The sequence below is a fragment of the Populus trichocarpa genome, chromosome 12 (assembly GCF_000002775.5).
Source record: "Populus trichocarpa isolate Nisqually-1 chromosome 12, P.trichocarpa_v4.1, whole genome shotgun sequence".
NCBI classification, from domain to species: Eukaryota; Viridiplantae; Streptophyta; class Magnoliopsida; order Malpighiales; family Salicaceae; genus Populus; species Populus trichocarpa.
In genome coordinates this window covers 6,943,544-6,967,213 of record NC_037296.2, presented here as the reverse complement: position 1 = coordinate 6,967,213, position 23,670 = coordinate 6,943,544, and the positions used below count along the sequence as shown (strand labels likewise).

The 23,670-nt window shown below is 44.1% G+C and overlaps 1 long non-coding RNA gene across 1 annotated transcript; it reads left to right on the top strand.

Moving 5' to 3' along the window:
- The first annotated feature begins 20,413 nt into the window (after positions 1-20,413).
- LOC127904123 (uncharacterized) lies at positions 20,414-22,755 on the top strand. The gene is made up of 3 exons (XR_008057008.1): positions 20,414-20,761; positions 21,755-21,811; positions 22,730-22,755. It is a non-coding gene; the product is annotated as an uncharacterized LOC127904123 (long non-coding RNA).
- Positions 22,756-23,670: the final 915 nt, after the last annotated feature.

Below are 23,670 nucleotides of genomic sequence, written 5' to 3'. Positions count from 1 at the left end.
TTGCATGTTTGTTGAACAACTAATAAAAAAGAAAGAGGAATGCATGATTTCGAGTTTCTTAGAGGAAGGGGGTGTTTTTCTCTTCTTCGCTGGCTGCCCCCCTTCTCTTCTCTCATTCTTTTTACATCCTAGGAAACGCTAGTCTCTATTTTACAAAATAGTCCTCCCTTAAGTAGACAATTTACAATTAAGTACTTCAATAACTATTTTCCTAAAAAAGGAGAAATAACCTTGCATGAAATCTTCATGCTTTGTCTTAGAGGAGCTAAATTGCTGAAATAAAAACTTGGATGTCGGTTTAGATACTTCAGAACGTAATTTGGACTCGTTCTTCACGAAACCTGTTTGCTGGTAGAATTCAGTTTTCATCTTTGAAAAGTCATATCTCCCTCTTATGACATCTGTTTTGGTTGAAATTCTGAGTGTTGATAGGTCTTTGGGTCAGGAATCCAAAAAAATTGAGTTTGCATCAATTGGACTTCTATAGCTACAGATATTCAAGTAGGAATGGCCGAAGGTCAATATTGGTAGATTGCAAGATTTGACTTTGAAGGCTGTGATTTCCATCCTCTTCCTTATTTTATTTTCTTGCCTTATATGTTCAGAAATGTATGGATGTTAGATTTTTAATGCCACTATAATCACTTCATTTCAATCTCTAGAGCTCACGCTCTGCACAAAACATTGATCGACGGTCAAATCTGCCAATTACCTCTAATTTACTTCTTTTTGCATCTTTCATCCAAAAGTGCCTTCAAAACATAAAACAAAGAATATCAAGACATTTTATATATAAAACATAAGTAAAACACTAGTTAAATGTGGGTGAAACTATCGAATAATACGGTTGCATCAAATACCCCCACACTTAGCTCTTGCTCATCCCCGAGAAAGGATTGGTAACATCAAATTGAAATTAAATTAAATCAAATCACTATGATTAATCTCCTAATCTCCCATCAATATCCAAGAATATAAGCATTATAAACAAGAATATAATCAATAAGGATAAAGAGTACAAATTTTCATGAATTTATTTACATGCAAACTTCAAAACTCAATTGATCATTGGGATTTAAATGAAATCTATGCCATGCCAAAGTGATAGGTCCTCTCATTGATATACACTCCAACACTCATGTGTTTAGGGTATGTGTTTAAATCTCTCAAATTCAATCAATGAATATGTTCTACAATAAGCTTGTTCTTCAATCTCATCTCCATTACTAACATATTACAAGCAATGCATGAATCAAAAGATTTTATTTTCCGGTTGTAATGGGGCTAAGGTTAAGGTGAGGTAAAAGAGAGTAAAAGAAAAGGTTCAAACCAAAGAAAGTAGAGCATTCTGAAAAATTATATTTCTAACAAGATATTCCATCAAAGCACATAAATTTTCCATCTTTAATCACCAATGCTTAACTTCTTTTGATTTCAAGCTCTCTCAACATAAAATCTTAAGAACATAAAGGAACACTTTTTTCTTTTTTCCTTTCTTTTTCTTTTTCTTTTTCTTTTCTTTTTTACCTTTTGCAACTTTGCCCATCTTTTCATCAAGCATCACTTCTTCTTTCTTTTCACATAATTTTCAACCATAATTCCATGAGATATCATAAGTATATGCTCTACTAAGTAATCATCAACGAACTTCTTCCACAGAAGACACATAGATTCACCAGCTTAGATAACCCCTATTGACTTAAAAATAGTTAACAAAAACTAAGTTGCTGCCGACTCAGAAATCATCAACGAAACTGCTTCCACAGCTGATGCGTGGATTTGTCAGCGCACACAACCCCTGTTGACTCAGAAATAGTCAAGGAAAACTCAGTCGCTGCCAACTCAGAAATCTTCAACAAAATTGCTTCGAAAGTTGAGGCGTGGATTCATCAGCTCACACAACCCCTGTTGACTCAGAAATAGTCAATGAAAACGGAGTCACTGTCGAGTCAGAAATCGTCAATGAATCTGCTTCCATAGGTGACGCTTGGATTCATCAGTGCACACAATACTTGTTGAGTCAGAAATCGTCGAGGAAAACTGAGTCGCTACCGACTCAGAAATCATCAATGAAACCGCTTTCATAGATGACGCGTGGATTCGTAAGCACACACCGCCCCTGTTGACTCAGAAATAGTCAAGGAAAACTCAGTCGCTGCCAACTTAGAAATCATCAACGAAACCCCTACCACAAGTGACGCGTGGATTCGTTAGCTCACACAGCCCGTGTTGACTTAGAAATAGTCAACAACAACTGAGTCGCTGCCTAGTCAGAAATCATCAAGGAAAACTTAGTCCTTGCCGAGTCAGAATTCATCAACGAAACTGCTTCCACAGGTGACATATGGATTTGGCAACGCACACAACCCCTGTTGACTCAGAAATCGTCAACGAAAGTGCTTTTACAGGTGACACCTAGATTCGTGACCGCACACAACCCCTGTTGACTCATAAATCGTCAACAAAACTGCTTTCGCAGGTGAGGCGTGAATTCATTAGTGCAAACAGCTCATGTTGACTAGAAAATAGTCAAGGAAAACTTAGTCACTTTAGACTAAAATCGTCAACGTACCTTCTTTGACAGCTGAGGCGTGGATTCGTCAGCGCATCCAGACCTTGTTGATTCAGAATTAGTCAAGGAAAACTGAGTCCCTCCAAGTCACAAATCATCAACGAAAATGCTTCCATTGGTGACCCATGGATTCGCTAGCTAACACAGCCACTGTTGACTCAGAAATAGTCAATGCAAACTCAGTTGCTGCCGACTCAGAAATCATGAACGAAACTGCTTCCATAGGTGACGCCTGGATTCATCAACGCACACAACCCCTGTTGACTCAGAAATAGTCAAGGAAAACTAAGTCGGTGCTAACTCATAAATCATCATCGAAACCGCTTCCACAAGTGACGCTTGGATTCGTCAGCGCACAGAGCCCCTGTTGAGTCAGAAATAGTCAAGGTGAACTGAGTCGCTGCTGACTCACAAATCATCACCGAAATTGCTTCCACAGGTGAGGTGTGGATTAGTCAGTGCATATAGCCCCTGTCGACTAAAAAATAGTCAAGGAAAACTGAGTCGGTGTCGACTTAAAATCATCAACGAAACGTCTTTGACAGGTGAGGCCTTGATTCGTCAGCGCGCAGAGCCCCTGTTGACTCAGAAATGCTCAACGAAACCGCTTCCACAGGTGACACGTGGATTCGTAAGCGCACACCACCCCTATCGACCTTAGAAATAATCAAGGACAACTGAGTCGCTGCCGTCTCAGAAATCGTCAAGGAAACCGCTTCCACATGTGACGCGTGGATTCATCAGCGCACATAGCCTCTGTTCAGTCAGAAATAGTCAAGGAAAACTGAGTCCCTACCGAGTCAGAAATCATCAACGAAACTATTTCCACAAGCGACACATGGATTTTCCAGCTTTCATAGCCCCCGTTGACTAAAAAATAATCAATGAAAAGTAAGTCGTTGCTGACTCAGAAATCGTCAATGAAATTGCTTCCACTGGTGACGCCTGAATTTGTAAGCGCACAGAGCCCCTGCTGAGTCAGAAAAAGTCAAGGTGAACTGAGTTACTGCCGACTCATAAATCATCACCCAAACTACTACCACAGGTGAGGCATAGAATGGTCAGTGCACTCAGCCGTTGTTGACTTAGAAATAGTAAAGGAAAACTAAGTCGCTGCCGACTAAAAAATCATCAGCGAAACCGCTTCCACAGGTGACGTGAAAATTTGTCAGCGCACACAGCCTGTGTTGACTAAGAAATAGTCAACAAAAACTAAGTCGCTGCCGACTCAGAAATCGTCAGCAAAACAGTATCCAAAGGTGATGCTTGGATTCTTCAGTGCACATAGCCCCTTTTGACTCAGAAATAGTCAAGGAGAACTAAGTGGCTGCTGACTCATAAATCGTCACCGGAACTGCGACCACAGGTGAGGCGTCAATTTGTCTGCGCATACAGCCCTTGCTGACTCAGAAATAGAAAAGAAAAACTGAGTCATTGCAGACTAAAAAATCATCAATGAAATCGCTTCCACAGGTGACGCGCGGATTCATCATCGCACACAGCCCATGTGGACTCAGAAATAGTCAACAAAAATTAAGTCACTGTCGACTGAGAAATCATCAACGAAAAAACATTCAAAGGTGACGCTTGGATTCGTCATCGCACACAACCCCTGTTGACTCAGAAATAGTCAAGGAAAACGAAGTCGTTATGAACACATAAATCATCACCGAAACAGATTCCACAGGTGACACATGGATTTGCCAGCTTACATAGCTCCTATTGACTCAGAAATAGTCAATGAAAACTGAGTCTCTGCAGACTCAGAAATTGTCAACGAAACTGCTTCCACAGGTGACGCTTGGATTTGTTAGCGTGCATAGCTCATATTGAGTCAAAAATAGTGAAGGAGAACTGAGTCGCTGCCGGCTCATAAATTGTGAACGAAACTGCTTGCACAAGTGAGGCGTGGATTCATGAGAGCACACAGCCTCTGTTGACTCAGAAATAGTCAAAGAAAACTGAGTCGCTGATGACTCACAAATTGTCTCTAAAACCGCTTCCTCAGGTGACACATTGATTCGTCAGGGCATACAACCCCTATTGAATGAGAAATAGTCAATGAAAATTAAGTCGTTGTCGACTAAGAAATCATCAACGAAATCGCTGCAACAGGTGATGCTTGGATTCATCAGAGCACAAAGCCCCTGTTGACTCAGAAATAGTCAACAAAAACTGAGTCGCTGCAGACTCAGAAATCTTCAACGAAACAGCTTGTAAAGGTGACGCTTGGATTCGGCAGCGCACACAGCCCCTGTTGACTAAAAAGTAGTAAACAAAAACTAAGTCGCTGCCTAATAAGAAATCGTCTATAAAACCAATTCCAAAGGTGACGCGTTGATTCGATAGTGTACACAGTACCTGTAGACTCAGAAATCATCAATGAAAGTACTTCCACAGGTGATGCCTAGATTCCTGACCGCACACATCCCTTGTTGAGTCATTGTTGAGTCAGAAATAGTCAAGGAGAATTGAATCGTTGCCGAGTCAGAAATCATCAACGAAACCACTACCACAGGTGACGCATGGATTCGTAAGCACACACTGCCCATATTGACTCAGAAATAGTCGCTGATGACTCACAAATCGTCACCGAAATTGCTTCTAGAGGGGACGTGTGGATTTGTCAGCGCACACAACCCTTGTTGACTCAGAAATAGTCAACGAAAATTGAGTCGCTAGGTCTCAGAAATCATTAACGAAATCGCTTCTACAGGTGACGCTTGGATTTGTGAGCGCACAATGCCCCTGTTGACTCAAAAATAGTCAACGAAAACTGAGTTGCTGCAGACTCAGAAATCATCAACGAAACTGCTTCCATAGGAGGCATGGATTCGTCACCGCACACAGCCCCTGTTGACTCACAAATAGTCAACGAAACTGCTTCCATAAGTGACGCGTGGATTCGTCAGCGTAGAAAGCCCCTAATGACTCAGAAATAGTCAACGAAAACTGAGTCTTTGCAGACTCCAAAAACATCAACGAAGCAGCTTCAAAGGTGACGTGTGGATTCGGCAGCGCAAACAGGCCCTGTTGACTTAGAAATAGTCAACGAAAACTCAGTCATTGCCGACTCAGAAATCATCAATGAAACCGCTTCCAAAGGTGACGCGTGGATTCAGTAGCGTACACAGCCCCTGTTGACTCAAAAATCATCAACGAAAGTTCTTCCATAGGGGAGAAATAGTCAAGGAGAACGGAGTCGCTATCAACTCATAAATCGTCAACGAAACAGCTTCTACAAGTGAAGCGTGGATTCGTTACCACACACAGCCTATGTTGACTCAGAAATAGTCAAGGAAAATTGAGTCGCTGCCGATTCAAAATCATCAACGAATCCGCTTCCAAAGGTGACGCGTGAATTTGACAGCGTACACTGCCCCTGTTGACTCAGAAATCATCAACGAAACCGCTTCAACAGGTGACGCTTGGATTCGTCAGCGCATAAAGCCCCAATTGACTAAGAAATAGTGAACGAAAACTGAGTCGTTGTAGACTTAGAAATCGTCAACGAAACTGCTTTCGCAGGTGAGGCGTGGATTCGTCAGCGCACACAACCCTAGTTGACTCAGAAATAGTTAACGAAACCGCTTCCATAGGTGATGCGTGGATTCGTCAACGTACACAGCCCTGTTGACTCAAAAATAGTTAACGAAACCGCTTCCACAGGTGATGCGTGGATTCGTCAGCGCACACAGCCCCTGTTGACTCAGAAATAGTCAACGAACACTGAGTCGCTGTCGGCTTAGAAATCATCATCGAAAATGATTCCACAAGTGACGCCTGAATTCATCAGCGCACACAGCCCCTGTTGACTGACACGATCAAAGAGTTGATGTCTTATCCCAAGTGCAGGAGTGTCAAAGTAATAAATAACCCGGCAAGACCGGGGTCGAACCACAGGGAGGTGAACTATATAAATTATAAATAACAACAACAACAACAATGATGATGATGATGATGATGATGATGATGGGTTAAAGAGGACTTTGAGATGTAAGATAAATGTGAAGATTAAACAATGATAAAAACAAATGTCAAGGTTAGAGGATCCACTAATAGTATTAGAGATAAGTAAAGTATAAACTCTTTATAAATTATCAACATGATCATATTAATAATCTTATTTACATAACACCATACTTATAAATTTTATCAGGTATTCATGATGCTAACTTATGTTGACAACAAATCAAGCTCCTCTCATAATAACGATGTCGGCCGAAGACTATGAAGGATCAAGTATTTGATGTACCAAGTGTTATACAACACAAATCTAGATTAACCATTTAACAAGCAAGGTATTAAGAGTTAATAAGATAAAAATGATAAGACATGTTAATAGCAAACTTTCTTGGATATCAACATTAAAGTCCATGTTGAGTTTATATTATACATATTCTAACACCATTAGTGAAACCTTTTCACCTTGACATAATTAACTTAGCTAGACATTATGAAGAAGAAAAACATAAATAAACAATATAAGAACATAAACATGATATAAGTTAACTAAGTATAGTAAAGGAAATGAAAAGCATGAACAAGAGATAAATGAAAGCAAAACTTAAGCATTACAAAAATATAAAGAGAGAGAGCAAGAACATGATCTTGATCTGAAGAACCAAGATTCCTAAATGAATGACAAATGCCTCCTTTTATAGGCTAAAATTCAGAACTATTCATTTGGTAATTGATTATTGATGTAGTGGCCAACTATTGATTTAGTGGACTTGGTGGACAACAACACTCAAGCATTTTGGCTGGATGAAATGACATTGATGCAATCTGAATTTGGAAAAGTGTTCTTCATGAAAGTTATTAGAAATCATCTTATCTTTCCACCCATAAAATTGCAGAGCATTTGGATCACTAGAGCTCGAGATATGGCTAAAATACTGAGTAGTGCTGCTGGTGGACGTGGTGGATAGCCCTCAAGCTCTTGTCTGGATGAAATGTTATTGTTGCCATAAGAATTTGAGCAGGTCTTCTTCATTAAAGTTGTTGGAAATTGTCTTTTCCTTCCACCCACCCAATTTCACGTCATGTTTCCTTCTAGAACTCTAGATATGGGTAAATTTCTGAGCAGTGTTTGGGCTGGATTGTAGGACAGATTCTGACTTCTCTTTTGTGGCCAAACTTTGAATTTGAAAACGGCAGATTTGGGTCTTACACTATTCATGAACATTGTAGACCTATTTCTTAGCTTTTTATCCATATAAACCAAACTGAAATCCAAGATCTATAGCTCCTAATATGACCCAATAACTGAACAGTGTTCCAATTTGAATTGAATCGATATCTCATTTCTAAGCTTAGCCTTTTCTTTGTCCTTTCACTTTCAATAGTTAATCACATCAATTAATCCTTTGAATTGTGAGATATGCCTGCATTTAAAATGATCATTTACCATAAATTAAAGCTATCTTATATTACCAGACTTGTTATTATAAAACATGCTCTAGTTAAGGAGTTATTGATACTTCAAGTGCAAAATGATGATATAAAACCTTGATAAAAATGCACTTTTAAGTACTAATCATTGACTCATCAATAGTCAAGGAAAACTAAGTCACTGCCGACTAATAAATCATCAACGAAACTGCTTCCACAGGTGAGGCGTGCATTCGTTAGCGCACACAACCCATGTTGACTGAAGTAGTCAGGAAAACTGAGTCGCTGCCGAGTCAGAAATTGTCACCAAAACTGCTCCCATAGGAGACCGATGGATTCGTCAGCTAGCACAACCCCTGTTGACTCAGAAATAGTCAATGAAAACTGAGTCGCTTCAGACTTAGAAATCATCAATGAAGGAGCTTCCAAAGGTAACGCGTGGATTTGACAGCACAAACAACCCTAGTTGAATTAGAAATGGTCACCGAAAACTCAGTCGCTGCCGACTCAGAAATCATCAACGAAACTGCTTCCGAAGGTGACACGTGGATTCGGCAGCGCACACAGCCCGTGTTGACTAAAAAATTAGCAATGAAAGTTCTTCCATGGGTGACGCATAGATTCATGACTGCAGACATCCCCTGTTGAGTCATAAATAGTCATGGAGAACTGAGTCGTTGTCGACTAATAAATCATCAACAAAACTGCTTCCACTGTTGAGGCATGGATTCCTTACTACACACAGCTCATGTTGAGTCAGAAATAGTCAAGGAAAACTGAGTCGCTGCCGACTCAAAATTAGTCAATGAAACTACTTCCACTAGTGACACTTGGATTCGCTAGCTTACACAACTCCTGTTGACTCAGAAATAGTTGACGACAATTAAGTTGGTGCCGACTAAGAAATCGTCACCGAAACTGCTTCCACAGGTTACACCTTGATTCATCAATGCACACAACCAATATTGACTCAGAAATAGTGAAGAAAAATTGAGTCGTTATCGAGTCAAAATCATCAATGAAACTTCTTCGACAGCCGAGGCGTGGCTTCACAGCGTACCCAACCCTTGTTGACTCAGAAATAGTCAAGGAAAACTAAATGGTTGCCGACTTAGAAATCGTCACTAAAACTGCTTTCATATGTGACGCGTGGATTCATCAGCACACACCACGTGTTGAGTCAGAAATAGTCAAGGCAAACTTAGTAGCTGCCGACTCAGAAATCCTCAACAAAAACTAAGTCGCTGCCGACTCAGAAATCATGAACAAAACCACTTCCACAGGTGACGTGTGGATTCGTCAGCGCTCACAGCCCCTGGTGAATCAGAAATAGTCAACAAAACCTGAGTCGCTGCCGACTCAGAAATCATCACCGAAACAACATCCAAAGGTGATGTTTGGATTCGGCACTACACAAAGCCTCTGTTGACTCAGAAATAGTCAAGGAAAACTGAGTTGCTGACGACTCACAAATCGTCATCGAAACCGCTTCCACAAGTAATGCGTGGATTTGTCAACACACAAAGCCACTGTTGACTCAGAAATAGTCAACAAAAACTGAGTCGCTACAGAATCAGAAATATCAACGAAACCACTTCAAGAGGTAAGACTTGAATTCGTCAGCGCACAAAGCCCTTGTTCAATCAGAAATAGACAAGGAAATTTGAGTCGCTGACGACTCAGAAATCGTCAACGAAACTGCTTTCACAGGTGACGAGTGGATTACTGAGCGCACACAGCCCCTGTGGACTCAGAAATAGTCAACAAAACAGAGTCGTTGTAGACTCAGAAATCGTCAACAAAACAGCTTTCAAAAGTGACGTGTGGATTCGGCAGCGCACACAGCCCCTGTTGACTCAGAAACAGTCAAGGAAAACTAAGTCGCTGCCCACTCTGAAATAGCCCCCAAAACTGCTTTCAGAGTTCACGCATAGATTTGTCAGCGCCAAGGGCCCCTATTGATTCAGAAACAGTCAAGGAAAACTGAGTCGCTGCCCTATCTGAAATAGCCCCCTAAACTGCTTCCACGGGTGATGAATGGGTTCGTCAGCGCACACAGCCCCTGTTGACTCAGAAAGAGTCAAGGAAAACTGAGTTGTTGCCCTCTCAAAAATTGTCAATGAAAATGCTTCAACAAGTGATGCTTGGATTCGTGAGAGCACACAACCCCTGTTGACTTAGAAATAGTTAACGAAAATTGAGTCGCTGCCGACTCAGAAATCATCCACGAAACCACTTCCATAGGTGACACATGGATTCATCATCATACACAACCCTTGTTGAGTTAGAAATAGTGAAGGAAAACTGAGTCGTTGCCGACTCAGAAATCATCAAAGAAACCACTACAAAAGGTGTAGCGTAGATTTGTAATTGCATACCTCCCCTTTTGACTCAGAAATAGTCAACAACAACTTAGTAGTTGTCGACTCAAAAATCATCACTGAAACCGCTACCACATGTGAAGTGTGGTCTCTTCAGCGCACAGAGCCCGTGGTGACTCAGAAAGAGTCAAGGAAAAATGAGTCGCTGACCACTCTTAAATAGCCCCCGAAACTGCTTGCAAAGGTGATGCATGGATTCCTCAGCGCACACAACCCCTGTTGACTCAGAAATAGTCAAAGAAAACTGAGTCGCTACCAACTTAGAAATAGCCCCCGAAACTGTTTTCAGAGGTGACACATGGATTCCTCAGCACACACAACCCCTGTTGACTCAGAAACAGTCAAGCAAAACTAAGTCGGTGACCGCTCAGAAATAACCCTCCAAACTGCTTGCAGAGGTGATGCATGGATTCGTCAGTGCACACACCCCCTGTTGACTTAGAAACAGTCAAGAAAAACTGAGTCGCTGCCGAATCAGAAATAGCCCCCGAAACTGCTTTCACACGTGATGAATGGATTCGTCAGCCCACACAGCCCCTGTTGACTCAGAAACAGTCAAGGAAAACTGAGTCGTTGCCAACTCCAAAATAGCCCCCGAAACTGCTTTCATAGGTGACGATGGATTCATCAGCCCACACAGCCCCTGTTGACTCATAAACAGTCAAGGAAAACTCAGTCGCTGCCAACTCAGAAATCGTCACCGAAACTGTTTCCAGAGGTGACGCATGGATTCCTCAGTGCACACAGCCCCCTTTTGACTCAGATATAGTAAAGGAAAACTTCATCGCTGACCTCTCAGAAATAGCCCCTGAAACTAGTTGCAGAGGTGACGCATGGAATCCTCAGGGCACACAGGCCCTGTTGACTCAGAAACAGTCAAGAAAACTGAGTCACTGGCCACTATGAATGGAATCCTCAGGGCACATAGCCCATGTTAACTTAGAAACAGTCAAGAAAAACTGAGTCACTGACCACTATGAAATAGCGCCCGAAACTGCTTCCAGAAGTGACGCATTGATTCGTCAGCGCACACAGCCCCTGTTGACTCAGGAACAGTCAAGGAAAATTGAGTCGCTGCCAACTCAAAAATCATCACGGAAACTATTTCCAGAGATTAGGCATGGATTCGTCAGCCCACACAGCCCTGTTGACTCAGAAAAAGTCAAGGAAAACTGAGTAGCTGACCACTGAGAATTAGCCCCCTTAACTACTTTCACAAGTGACGAAGGATTTGTCATCCCACACAGCCCCTGTTGACTGATAAACAGTCAAGGAAAACTGAGTCGCTGCCCACTCACAAATAGCCCCCGAAACTGCTTTCACAGGTGACGAATGAATTCGTCAGCCCACACAGCCCGTGTTGACTCATGAATAGTCAAGGTAAACTGAGTCGCTGCCCACTCAAAAATAACCTCCGAAACTGCTTCCAGAGATGACGCATGGAATCCTCAGCGCACATAGCACCTGTTGACTCAGAAACAATCAAGAAAAACATAGTCGCTGCCCTCTCAGAAATCGGCATAGAAAATGTTTCCAGAGGTGACCCATGGATTCGTCAGTGCACACAGCCCCTGTTGACTCATAAACAGTCAAGGAAAACTGAGTCGCCGCCCAGTCAGAAATAGCCCCCGAAACTGCTTTCATAGGTGACAAATGAATTCGTGAGCCCACACAGCCCCTGTTGACTCATAAACAGTCAAGGAAAACTGAGTTGCTCACCACTCTGAAATAGCCCCCGAAACTGCTTCCAGAGGTGACGCATGGATTCGTCAGCGCACACAGCCCCTGTTGACTCGAGAACAATCAAGGAAAACTGAGTCGTTGCCAACTCAGAAATCATCACCGAAACTGTTTCCAGAGATGACACAAGGAATCCTCAGCGCACACAACACCTGTTGACTATGAAACAATCAAGAAAAACAGAGTGGCTCCCCTCTCAGAAATCATCACCGAAAATGTTTATAGAAGTGACACATGGATTTGTCAGCGCACACAGCCCCTGTTTACTGAAAAACAAAGAAGGAAAACTGAGTCTCTGCCCACTTAGAAATTGTCGCCGAAACTATTTCCAGAGATTACACATGGAATCCTCAGCGCACACAGCCCCTGTTGACTCATAAACAGTCAAGGAAAACTGAGTCGCTGCCCACTCACAAATAGCCCCCGAAACTGCTTCCAGAGATGACGCATGGAATCCTCAGCGCAGACAGCACCTGTTGACTCAGAAACAATCAAGAAAAACAGAGTTGTTGCCCTCTCATAAATCGTCACCGAAAATGTTTGCAGAGGTGACCCATGGATTCGTCAGTGCACACAACCCTTTTGACTCAGAAACAGTCAAGGAAAACTGAGTCGCAGCCCAGTCAGAAATAGCCCCCGAAACTGATTCACAGGTGACAAATGGATTCCTGAGCCCACACAGCCCCTGTTGACTCATAAATAGTCAAGGAAAACTGAGTAGCAGACCACTGAGAAGTAGCCCCTGAAACTGCTTTCACAGCTGACGAAGGTTTTGTCATCCCACACAGCCCCTGGTGACTCATAAACAGTTAAGGAAAACTGAGTCGCTGCCCACTTACAAATAGCCCCCGAAACTGCATTCACAGGTGACGAATGGATTCGTCAGCCCACACCTCCCCTGTTGACTCATTAACAGTCAAGGAAAATTGAGTCGCTGCCCACTCAGAATTACCCTCCAAAACTGCTTCCAAAGATGACACATGGAATCCTCAGCGCACACAGCACCTGTTGACTCAGAAATAATCAAGAAAAACAGAGTCGCTGCCCTCTCAGAAATCATCACCGAAAATGTTTCCAGAGGTGACCCATGGATTCGTCAACGCACACAACCCCTGTTGACTTATAAACAGTCAAGGAAAACTGAGTCGCCGCCTAGTTAGAAATAGCCCCCGAAACTGCTTCCACAGGTGTCGAATTGATTCGTCAGCCCACACAACCCCTGTTGACTCATAAACAGTCAAGGAAAACAGAGTCGCTGCCCACTCAGAAATCATCACCGAAACTGTTTCCAGAGATGACACAAGGAATCCTCAGCGCGTACAGCACCTGTTGACTTAAAAAACGTCAAGGAAAACTGAGTCGCTGACCACTCAGAAATAGTCCCCGAAACTGCTTTCACAGGAGATGAATGTTTCGTCATCCCACACAGCCCCTGTTGACTCATAGACATTCAAGGAAAACTGAGTCGCTGCACACTCAGAAATTGGCACCGAAACTGTTTGCAAAGATGACGGATGGATTCCTCAGCGCACAAGCCCCTGTTGACTTAGAAAAAGTCAAGGAAAACTGAGTCGATGACCACTCAAAAATAGCCCCCGAAACTGCATTCACAGGTGACGAATGGATTCGTCAGCCCACACCTCCCCTGTTGACTCATTAACAGTCAAGGAAAATTGAGTCGCTGCCCACTCAGAAATACCCTCCAAAACTGCTTCCAGAGATGACGCATGGAATCCTCAGCGCACACAGCACCTGTTGACTCAGAAACAATCAAGAAAAACAGAGTCGCTGCCCTCTCAGAAATCATCACCGAAAATGTTTGCAGAGGTGACCCATGGATTCGTCAACGCACACAGCCCCTGTTGACTCATAAACAGTCAAGGAAAACTGAGTCGTCGCCAAGTCAGAAATAGCCCCCGAAACTGCTTCCACAGGTGTCAAATTGATTCGTCAGCCCACACAACCCCTGTTGACTCATAAACAGTCAAGGAAAACTGAGTCGCTGCCAACTCAGAAATCATCACTAAAACTGTTTCCAGAGATGACACAAGGAATCCTCAGCGCACACAGCACCTCTTGACTCAGAAAATGTCAAGAAAAAATGAGTCGCTGACCACTCAGAAATCATCACGGAAACTGTTTCCAGAGATGACACAAGGAATCCTCAGCGCCCACAGCACCTGTTGACTCATAAACAATCAAGGAAAACTGAGTTGCTGCCCACTCACAAATAGCCCCTGAAACTGATTTCACAGGTGATGAATGGATTCGTCCGCCCACACAGCCCATGTTGACTCATGAACAGTAAGGAAAACTGAGTCGCTGCCCACTCAGAAATAGCCTCAGAAACTACTTCCAGAGATGACGCATGGAATCCTCAACGCACAGAGCACCTGTTCACTCAGAAACAATCAAGAAAAACAGAGTCGCTGCCCTATCAGAAATCGTCACCGAAAAAGTTTCCAGAGGTGACCCGTGGATTCGTCAGCGCACACAGCCCCTGTTCACTCATAAACAGTCAAGGAAAACTGAGTCGCCGCCCAGTCAGAAATAGCCCCTGAAACTGCTTTCGCAGGTGACGAATGGATTCGTCATCCCACACAACCCCTGTTGACTCATCAACAGTCAAGGAAAACTGAGTCGCTGCCAACTCTGAAATCATCACCGAAACTGTTTCCAGAGATGACACAAGGAATCCTCCGCACCCACAACACCTGTTGACTCAGAAAACATCAAGGAAAACTGAGTCGCTGACCACTCAGAAATAGCCCCCGAAACTGCTTTCACATGTGACGAATGATTCGTCATCCCACACAGTCCCTGTTGACTCATAAACAGTCAAGGAAAACTGAGTTGGTGCCCAGTCAGAAATAGCCCCTGAAACTGCTTTCACAGGTGACGAATGGATTTGTCATCCCACACAACCCCTGTTGACTCATAAACAGTCGAGGAAAACTGAGTCGCTGCCAACTCTGAAATCATCACCGAAACTGTTTCCAGAGATGACACAAGGAATCCTCCACAGCCACAGCACCTGTTGACTCAGAAAACATCAAGGAAAACTGAGTCGCTGACCACTCAGAAATAGCCCCCGAAACTGCTTTCACAAGTGACGAATGATTCGTCATCCCACACAACCCTTGTTGACTCATAAACAGTCAAGGAAAATTGAGTTGCTGCCCACTCAGAAATTAGCACCGAAACTGTTTTCAGAGATGAGGCATGGATTCCTCAGCGCACACAGCCCTTGTTGACTCAGAAAAATTCAAGGAAAACTGAGTCGTTGACCACTCAAAAATAGCCCCTGAAACTGCTCCCAGAGGTGACGCATGGATTCCTCAGGGTACACAACCCCCTTTTGACACAGAAACAGTTTAGGAAAACTTCCTCGCTGACCTGTTAGAAATAGCCCTTGAAACTGGTTGCAGAGGTGACGCATGGATTCGTCCGCACACATAGCCGCTGTTTACTGAGAAACAGTGAAGGAAAACTGAGTCGCTGCCCACTTGGAAATTGTCACCGAAACTGTTTCCAGAGATTACGCTTGGAATCCTCAGTGCACACAGCCCCTGTTGACTACAAACAGTCAAGGAAAACTGACTCGCTGACCACTCTGAAATAGCCCCAGAAACTGCTTCCAGAGGTGACGCATGGATTCATCAGCGCACACAGCCCCTGTTGACTCAGGAACATTCAAGGAAAACTGAGTCGCTGCCAACACAGAAATCATCACCACAACTGTTTCCAGAGATGACACAAGGAATCCTCAGCGCGTACAACACCTGTTGACTCAGAAAAAGTCAAGGAAAACTAGGTAGCTGACCACTAAGAAGTAGCCCCCGAAACTGCTTTCACAGGTGACGAAGGTTTTGTCATCCCACACAGCCCCTGCTGACTCATAAACAGTCAAGGAAAACTAAGTCGCTGCCACTCACAAATAGCCCCCGAAACTGCTTTCACAGGTAACGAATGGATTCATCAGCCCACACAGCCCCTTTCGACTCATTAGCAGTCAAAGAAAAGTGAGTCACTGCCCACTCAGAAATAACTTCCGAAACTGCTTCCATAGATGATGTATGGAATCCTCAGTGCACACAACACCTGTTGACTCAGAAAATGTCAAGGAAAACTGAGTCGCTGACCACTCAGAAATCATCACGGAAATTGTTTACAGAGATGATGAAGGAATCCTCAGCGCGCACAGCACCTGTTGACTGAGAAAACATCAAGGAAAACTGAGTCGCTGACCACTCAGAAATAACCCCTGACACTGCTGTTAGAGGTGAGGAATGGATTCGTCAGCCTACACAGCCCCTGTTGACTCATAAACAGTCAAGGAAAACTGAGTCGCTGCCCACTCGGAAATCGTCAATGAAACTGTTTTCAAAGATGACACAAGGAATCCTCAACGCCCACAGCACCTGTTGACTCAGAAAACATCAAGGAAAACTGAGTCGCTGATCACTCAGAAATAGCCCCCGGAACTGCTTTCACAGGTGACGAATGGATTCGTCAGCCCACACAGCCCCTGTTGACTCATGAACAATCAAGGAAAACTGAGTCGCTGACCACTCAGAAATAGCCCCCGAAACTGCTTTCACAGGTGACGAATGATTCGTCATCCCACACAGTCCCTGTTGACTCATAAACAGTCAAGGAAAACTGAGTTGCTACCCACTCATAAATAGCCCCCGAAACTGCTTTCACAGATGACGAATGGATTCGTCAGCCCACACAGCCCCTATTGACTCATCAACAGTCAAGGAAAACTGAGTCGCTGCCCACTCAGAAATAACCTCCGAAACTGCTTCCAGAGATGACGCATGGAATCCTCAGCGCACACAACACCTGTTCACTCAGAAACAATAAAGAAAACAGAGTCGCTGCCCTCTCAGAAATCATCCCCGAAAATGTTTGCAGAGGTGACCAGTGGATTCGTCAGCGCACACAGCCCCTATTGACTCATAAACAGTCAAGGAAAACTGAGTCGCCGCCCAGTCACAAATAGCCCCCGAAACTATTTTCACAGGTGATGAATGGATTCGTCAGCCCACACAGTCCCTGTTTACTCATAAACAGTCAAAGAAAACTGAGTCGCTGCCCCTCAGAAATAACCTTCGAAACTGCTTCCGGAGATGACGCATGGAATCCTCAGCGCACACAGCACCTGTTGACTCAGAAACAATCAAGAAAAACAGAGTCGCTGCCCTCTCAGAAATCCTCACCGAAAATGTTTCCAGAGGTGACCCGTGGATTCGTCAGCACACACAGCCCTTGTCGACTCATTAACAGTCAAGGAAAATTGAGTCGCCGCCCAGTCAGAAATAGCCCCCGAAACTGCTTTCTCTGGTGACGAATGGATTCGTCATCCCACACAGCCCCTATTGACTCATAAACAATCAAAGAAAACTGAGTCGCTGCCAACTCAAAAATCATCACCGAAACTGTTTCCAGAGATGACACAAGGAATCCTCAGTGCGCACAACAATTATTGAATCAGAAAATGTCAAGGAAAACTGAGTCGCTGACCACTCAAAAATTATCACATAAACTATTTCCAGACATGACACAAGGAATCCTCAGCACGCACAACCCCTATTGACTCAAAAACAATCAATGAAAACTGAGTCGCCGCCAAGTCAGTAATAGCCCCCAAAACTGCTTTCACAGGGGACGAATGGATTCGTCAGCCCGCACAGCCCCTGTTGACTCATAAAGAGTCAAGGAAAACTGCTAACTCAGAAATCGTCACCGAAACTGTTTCCAGAGATGACACAAGGAATCCTCAGCGCGCACAGCCCATGTTGACTCAGAAAAGGTCAAGGAAAACTGAGTCGCTGACCACTCAGAAATCATCACGGAAACTGTTTCTAGAGATGACACAAGGAGTCCTCAGCGTGCACATCACATGTTGACTCAGAAAACGTTAAGGAAAACTGAGTCGCTGCCCACTCGGAAATCGTCAATGAAACTGTTTTCAAAGATGACACAAGGAATCCTCAACGCCCACAGCACCTGTTGACTCAGAAAACATCAAGGAAAACTGAGTCGCTGATCACTCAGAAATAGCCCCCGGAACTGCTTTCACAGGTGACGAATGGATTCGTCAGCCCACACAGCCCCTGTTGACTCATGAACAGTCAAGGAAAACTGAGTCGCTGACCACTCAGAAATAACCTCCGAAACTGCTTCCAGAGATGACACAAGGAATCCTCAGCGCGCACAGCACCTGTTGACTCAGAAAAGGTCAAGGAAAACTGAGTCGCTGACCACTCAGAAATCATCACGGAAACTGTTTCTAGAGATGACACAAGGAGTCCTCAGCGTGCACATCACCTGTTGACTTAGAAAACGTCAAGTAAAACTGAGTCACTGACCACTCAGAAATAACCCATGAAACTGCTTTCACAGGGGATGAATGATTCGTCACAACCCTGTTGAGTCATAAACAGTCACGGAAAACTAAGTCACTGCGCACTCATAAATGGCCCCCGAAACTGCTTTCACAGGTGACGAATGGATTCGTGATCCCACAAAGCCCCTGTTGACTCATAAACAATCAAGGAAAACTGAGTCGCTGACCACTCAAATCGTCACAGAAACGGTTTCCAGAGATGACGAAGGAATCCTCAGCGCGCACAGCACCTGTTGACTCAGAAAACATCATGGAAAACTGAGTCGCTGACCACTCAGAAATATCCCCCGACACTGCTGTCACAGGTGACGAATGATTCGTCAACCCCCACAGCCCCTGTTGACTCATAACAGTCAAGGAAAACTGAGACGCTGCCCACTCACAAATAGCGCCCGAAAGTGCTTTCACAGGTGACGAATGGATTCGTCAGCCCACATAGCCCTTGTTGCCTCATAAACAGTCAAGGAAAATTGAGTCGCTGCCCACTCAGAAATAACCTCCGAAACTGCTTCCAGAGATGACACAAGGAATCCTCAGCGCCCACAGCACCTGTTGACTCAGAAAACGTCAAGGAAAACTGCGTCGCTGACCACTCAGAAATAGCCCCCGAAACTGCTTTCACAGGTGAGAATGGATTCGTCAGCCCACACAGCCCCTGTTGACTCATGAACAGTCAAGGAAAACTAAGACGCTGCCCACTCACAAATAGCCCTCTAAAGTGCTTTCACAGGTGACGAATGGATTCCTCAGCCCACACAGCCCCTGTTGACTCATAAACAGTCAAGGAAAAAAGAGTCGCTGCCCTTTCTGAAATCATCACCGAAAAAGTTTCCAGAGGTGACCCGTGGATTCGTCAGCGCACACAACCCCTGTTGACTCATAAACAGTCAAGGAAAACTGAGTCGCCGCCCAGTCAGAAATAGCCCCCGAAACTGTTTCCTGCGACGACCCAAGGAATCCTCAGTGCAAACAGCACCTGTTGACTCAGAAAATATCAAGGAAAACTGAGTCGCTGACCACTCAGAAATCATCACGGAAACTGTTTACAGAGATGACAGAAGGAATCCTCAGCGCACACACCACATGTTGACTCAGAAAATGTCAAGGAAAACTGAGTCCCTGACCACTCAGAAATCATCACGGAAACTGTTTCCAGAGATTACAGAAGGAATCCTCAGCGCGCACAGCACCTGTTGACAAAGAAAACGTCAAGGAAAATTGAGTCGCTGACCACTCAGAAATCATCACGGAAACTGTTTACAGAGATTACAGAAGGAATCCTCAGCGCACACACCACATGTTGACTCAGAAAATGTCAATGAAAACTGAGTCCCTGACCACTCAGAAATCGTCACGTAAACTGTTTCCAGAGATGACAGAAGGAATCCTCAGCGCGCACAGCACCTGTTGACTCAGAAAATGTCAAGGAAAACTGAGTCGCTGACCACTTAGATATCGTCACGGAAACTGTTTCCAGAGATGACAGAAGGAATCCTCAGCGCGCACAGCACCTGTTGACTCAGAAAATGTCAAGGAAAACTGAGTAGCTGACCACTCAGAAATTGTAAACACCCAAAGGAAAATATATATATATATATATATTTAGAGAGAGAGAGATGATGATGAATGCAGTTTTCGCTGCCGATTCTGGACTGGGCAGCGACGCAGTTTTCGCTGCCGATGCAGAAATCGGCAGCGATGTAGTTTTCGCTGCCGATTCTGGACTGGGCAGCGACGCAGTTTTCGCTGCCGATGTAGAAATCAGCAGCGATGCAGTTTTCGCTGCCGATTCTGGACTGGGCAGCGACGCAGCCTTCACTACCGATACAGAAATCGGTAGCGACGCAGTTTTCGCTGCCGATTTCTCAATGAACAGTGACGCAGAGCTGGGAGGGAGGGGTAAAACTGATTTTAGATAAACCAAACAAGGATAAGGACACACCTAAACCAACCCCCAAACAACCCATTTCATTGGATGGGTAGTATAAATACAAAGAGGGGAGAGAGAATGACCCATCTTCTTCCAAATCCAGCAGCTGCATGCCGTTCTTCCCTTCCCCTTTCACAACAGAAACGTGAATCAGACCAGTAGAGATTACTTTGTGAACTTGTGAGGGAGAGATGAGACCTTGAGAGAGGAGTGGGCAGCTGCATAGAGGAGAGGAAAAAGAGAGCTGGAAAACGTGAGAGGAAGAAGAAGGAGGAGAACCAGCAGCTGAATAGTGTCAAACCTTCCTCAAACTTAGTTAAATTCAGAAGGTATGGGTCATGAAACTCTCTTCCTCTCCCCCGTAAGATCAAAAACGAAAATGAAGAAGAAAAACCCTAAGAAAAGAATTGATCTAAGCCCTAAGCCAGCTGTGAAGGAAGCTGAAATTAACCAAGAGAACAAGCAAACAAAAGTGAAATAAAGTCAATTTCAGAACATCTAACAAATCATGGTAGAGGGCTGGCTTTAACTAGGGGGTAATTAATGTGTTCTGCTGTGATGTTGTTGCTGAAATTCTGTTTCGCTGCCGCAACTGAACCTGCCGCAGCGAATTAATATTCGCTGCCGATTTGTGTGTTGCGCAGCGAAATTCTGTTTCGCTGCCGCAACTGAACCTGCTGCAGCGATTTGATATTCGCTGCCGATTTGTGTGTTGCGCAGCGAAATTCTGTTTCGCTGCCGCAACTGAACCTGCTGCAGCGATTTGATATTCGCTGCCGATTTGTGTGTTGCGCAGCGAAATTCTGTTTCGCTGCCGCAACTGAACCTGCTGCAGCGATTTGATATTCCCTGCCGATTTGTGTGTTGCGCAGCGAAATTCTGTTTCGCTGACGCAACTGAACCTCCTGCAGCGATTTGATATTCGCTGCCGATTTGTGTGTTGCGCAGCGAAATTCTGTTTCGCTGCCGCAGCTGAACGTCCTGCAGCGATTTGATATTCGCTGCCGAGTTGTGCGTTGTGCAGCGAAACTGTGGCGCCAACAGCGGTGCAGTTCTCGCTGCCGAACTGGCAGCCTGCGGCGAACCAGTTCTCGCTGCCGATCTGGGCAGCCCGCAGCGAACCAGTTCTCGCTGCCGATTCCTACAATAAGCCTCCTAGGCAGGAATGACTTAAATGCTAATAACAATTTCATGATATGATGGTGTAAAATAGGGAACACTTGAATGTGAACATATGAACTATTGAAATAAGTGTGATGATGAATATGATTCAAAAATAAAATAAATACAACTGTGCTGATTTGTGACCATTGATGTCTTAGGTGGTGCGGTCGGGATTGGACCATCATCAAGACAGGAACGACCCACAGGTGGAGCAGGTAGGTGACTTGCACCTTTCTTTTTTTCATACGTTGAACCTTGGAATATTTTAACTTGAGTACTACCATATTGTTAGAACCGATATTAAATTGTCGAACGCTTAATTGTTGATAAAAGAGTGATTAGCTTCGGCTAATGGCATCCGAATGGATGGCCGGGACAAAAGACTGATTAGCTTCGGCTAATGGCATCCAAACGGATGGCCGGGACAAAGAATGATTAGCTTTGGTTAATGGCGTCCGAATGGATGGCCGGGATGAAGGACTGATTAGCTTCGGCTAATGGCATCCAAACGGATGGCCGGGACAAAGAGTGATTAGCTTCGGCTAATGGCATCCGAATGGATGGCCGGGACAAAGAATGATTAGCTTTGGCTAATGGCGTCCGAATGGATGGCCGGGTTAAAAAGGGATGATTTCGCTGCCGATTGTGGATCGGCAGCGACGCAGTTCCGCTGCCGATTCTGGATCGGCAGCGACCCAGTATTCGCTGCCGATACAGAAATCGGCAGCGACCTAGTTTCCGCTGCCGATACAGAAATCAGCAGCGACGCAGTTTCCGCTGCCGATTCTGGATCGGCAGCGATGCAGTCTTCGCTGCCGATACAGAAATCGGCAGCGACCCAGTTTCGCTGCCGATTCCTTGAGCGGCAGCGATGTAGTTTCGGCTGCCGATTTTAGGATTGGCAGCGACGCAGCTATTGCTATGGAATCCGGATGGATAGCCGGGACAAATAAACGACTAGTTTCGGCGAATGGCATTTGAAAACTTGTGTATCTATATGTACTACTAATTGTTACATCAAATACATGAAGAAATTATAAATGTTAATGCTTATTTAAATTGCTAGGCCGTTAGTTACCATTATTATTATTATTAAGTATTTGTTTTCTCTTAAATGTTTTGTACTGCTGCAGGGACGTCACACCAACGAGATGTCTAGGATACCAGATACACGGGAACCTACTTTTGCAAGGAATTAAGTAGATGCATTCTAAATCACAATGTATTTTGTAGGGATCAATGTACTGAATGTATAACTTTTATTCGATCCTTTTTGTTTAAAATTTGTGATGGCTATTAGAAGTATAAGAGTGCAAACTCATGTCCATGTATATATATTTTTAATATGAACTTCAAATCATGCAACCTTAATATTATGTGTTTGTGTAAGATTCGCTTTTGAATGAACTGTTGATTGTATGGATTGTATTTTGATGATGTGAGGATTCAAGTTCTTTGATTACCGGCACCATGTGTATTAAATATATATATATATATAAAAAAAAATTTACTATTGTTTTGGGCTTAGAAAGCCGGGTTGTTACAGAAATCATCACGGAAACTGTTTACAGAGATGACAGAAGGAATCCTCAGCGCACACAACACCTGTTGACTCAGAAACAATAAAGAAAAACAGAGTCGCTGCCCTCTCAGAAATCATCACCGAAAATGTTTCCAGAGGTGACCAGTGGATTCGTCAGCGCACATAGCCCCTGTTGACTCATAAACAGTCAAGGAAAACTGAGTCGCCGCCCGGTCAGAAATAGCCCCCGAAACTGTTTCCTGCGATGACACAAGGAATCCTCACTGCAAACAGCACCTGTTGACTCAGAAAATGTCAAGGAAAACTGAGTCGATGACCACTCAGAAATCATCACGGAAACTGTTTACAGAGATGACAGAAGGAATCCTCAGCGCGCACAGCACCTGTTGACTCAGAAAATGTCAAGGAAAACTGAGTCGCTGACCACTTAGATATCGTCACGGAAACTGTTTCCAGAGATGACAGAAGGAATCCTCAGCGCGCATAGCACATGTTGACTCAGAAAATGTCAGAGAAAACTAAGTAGCTGAC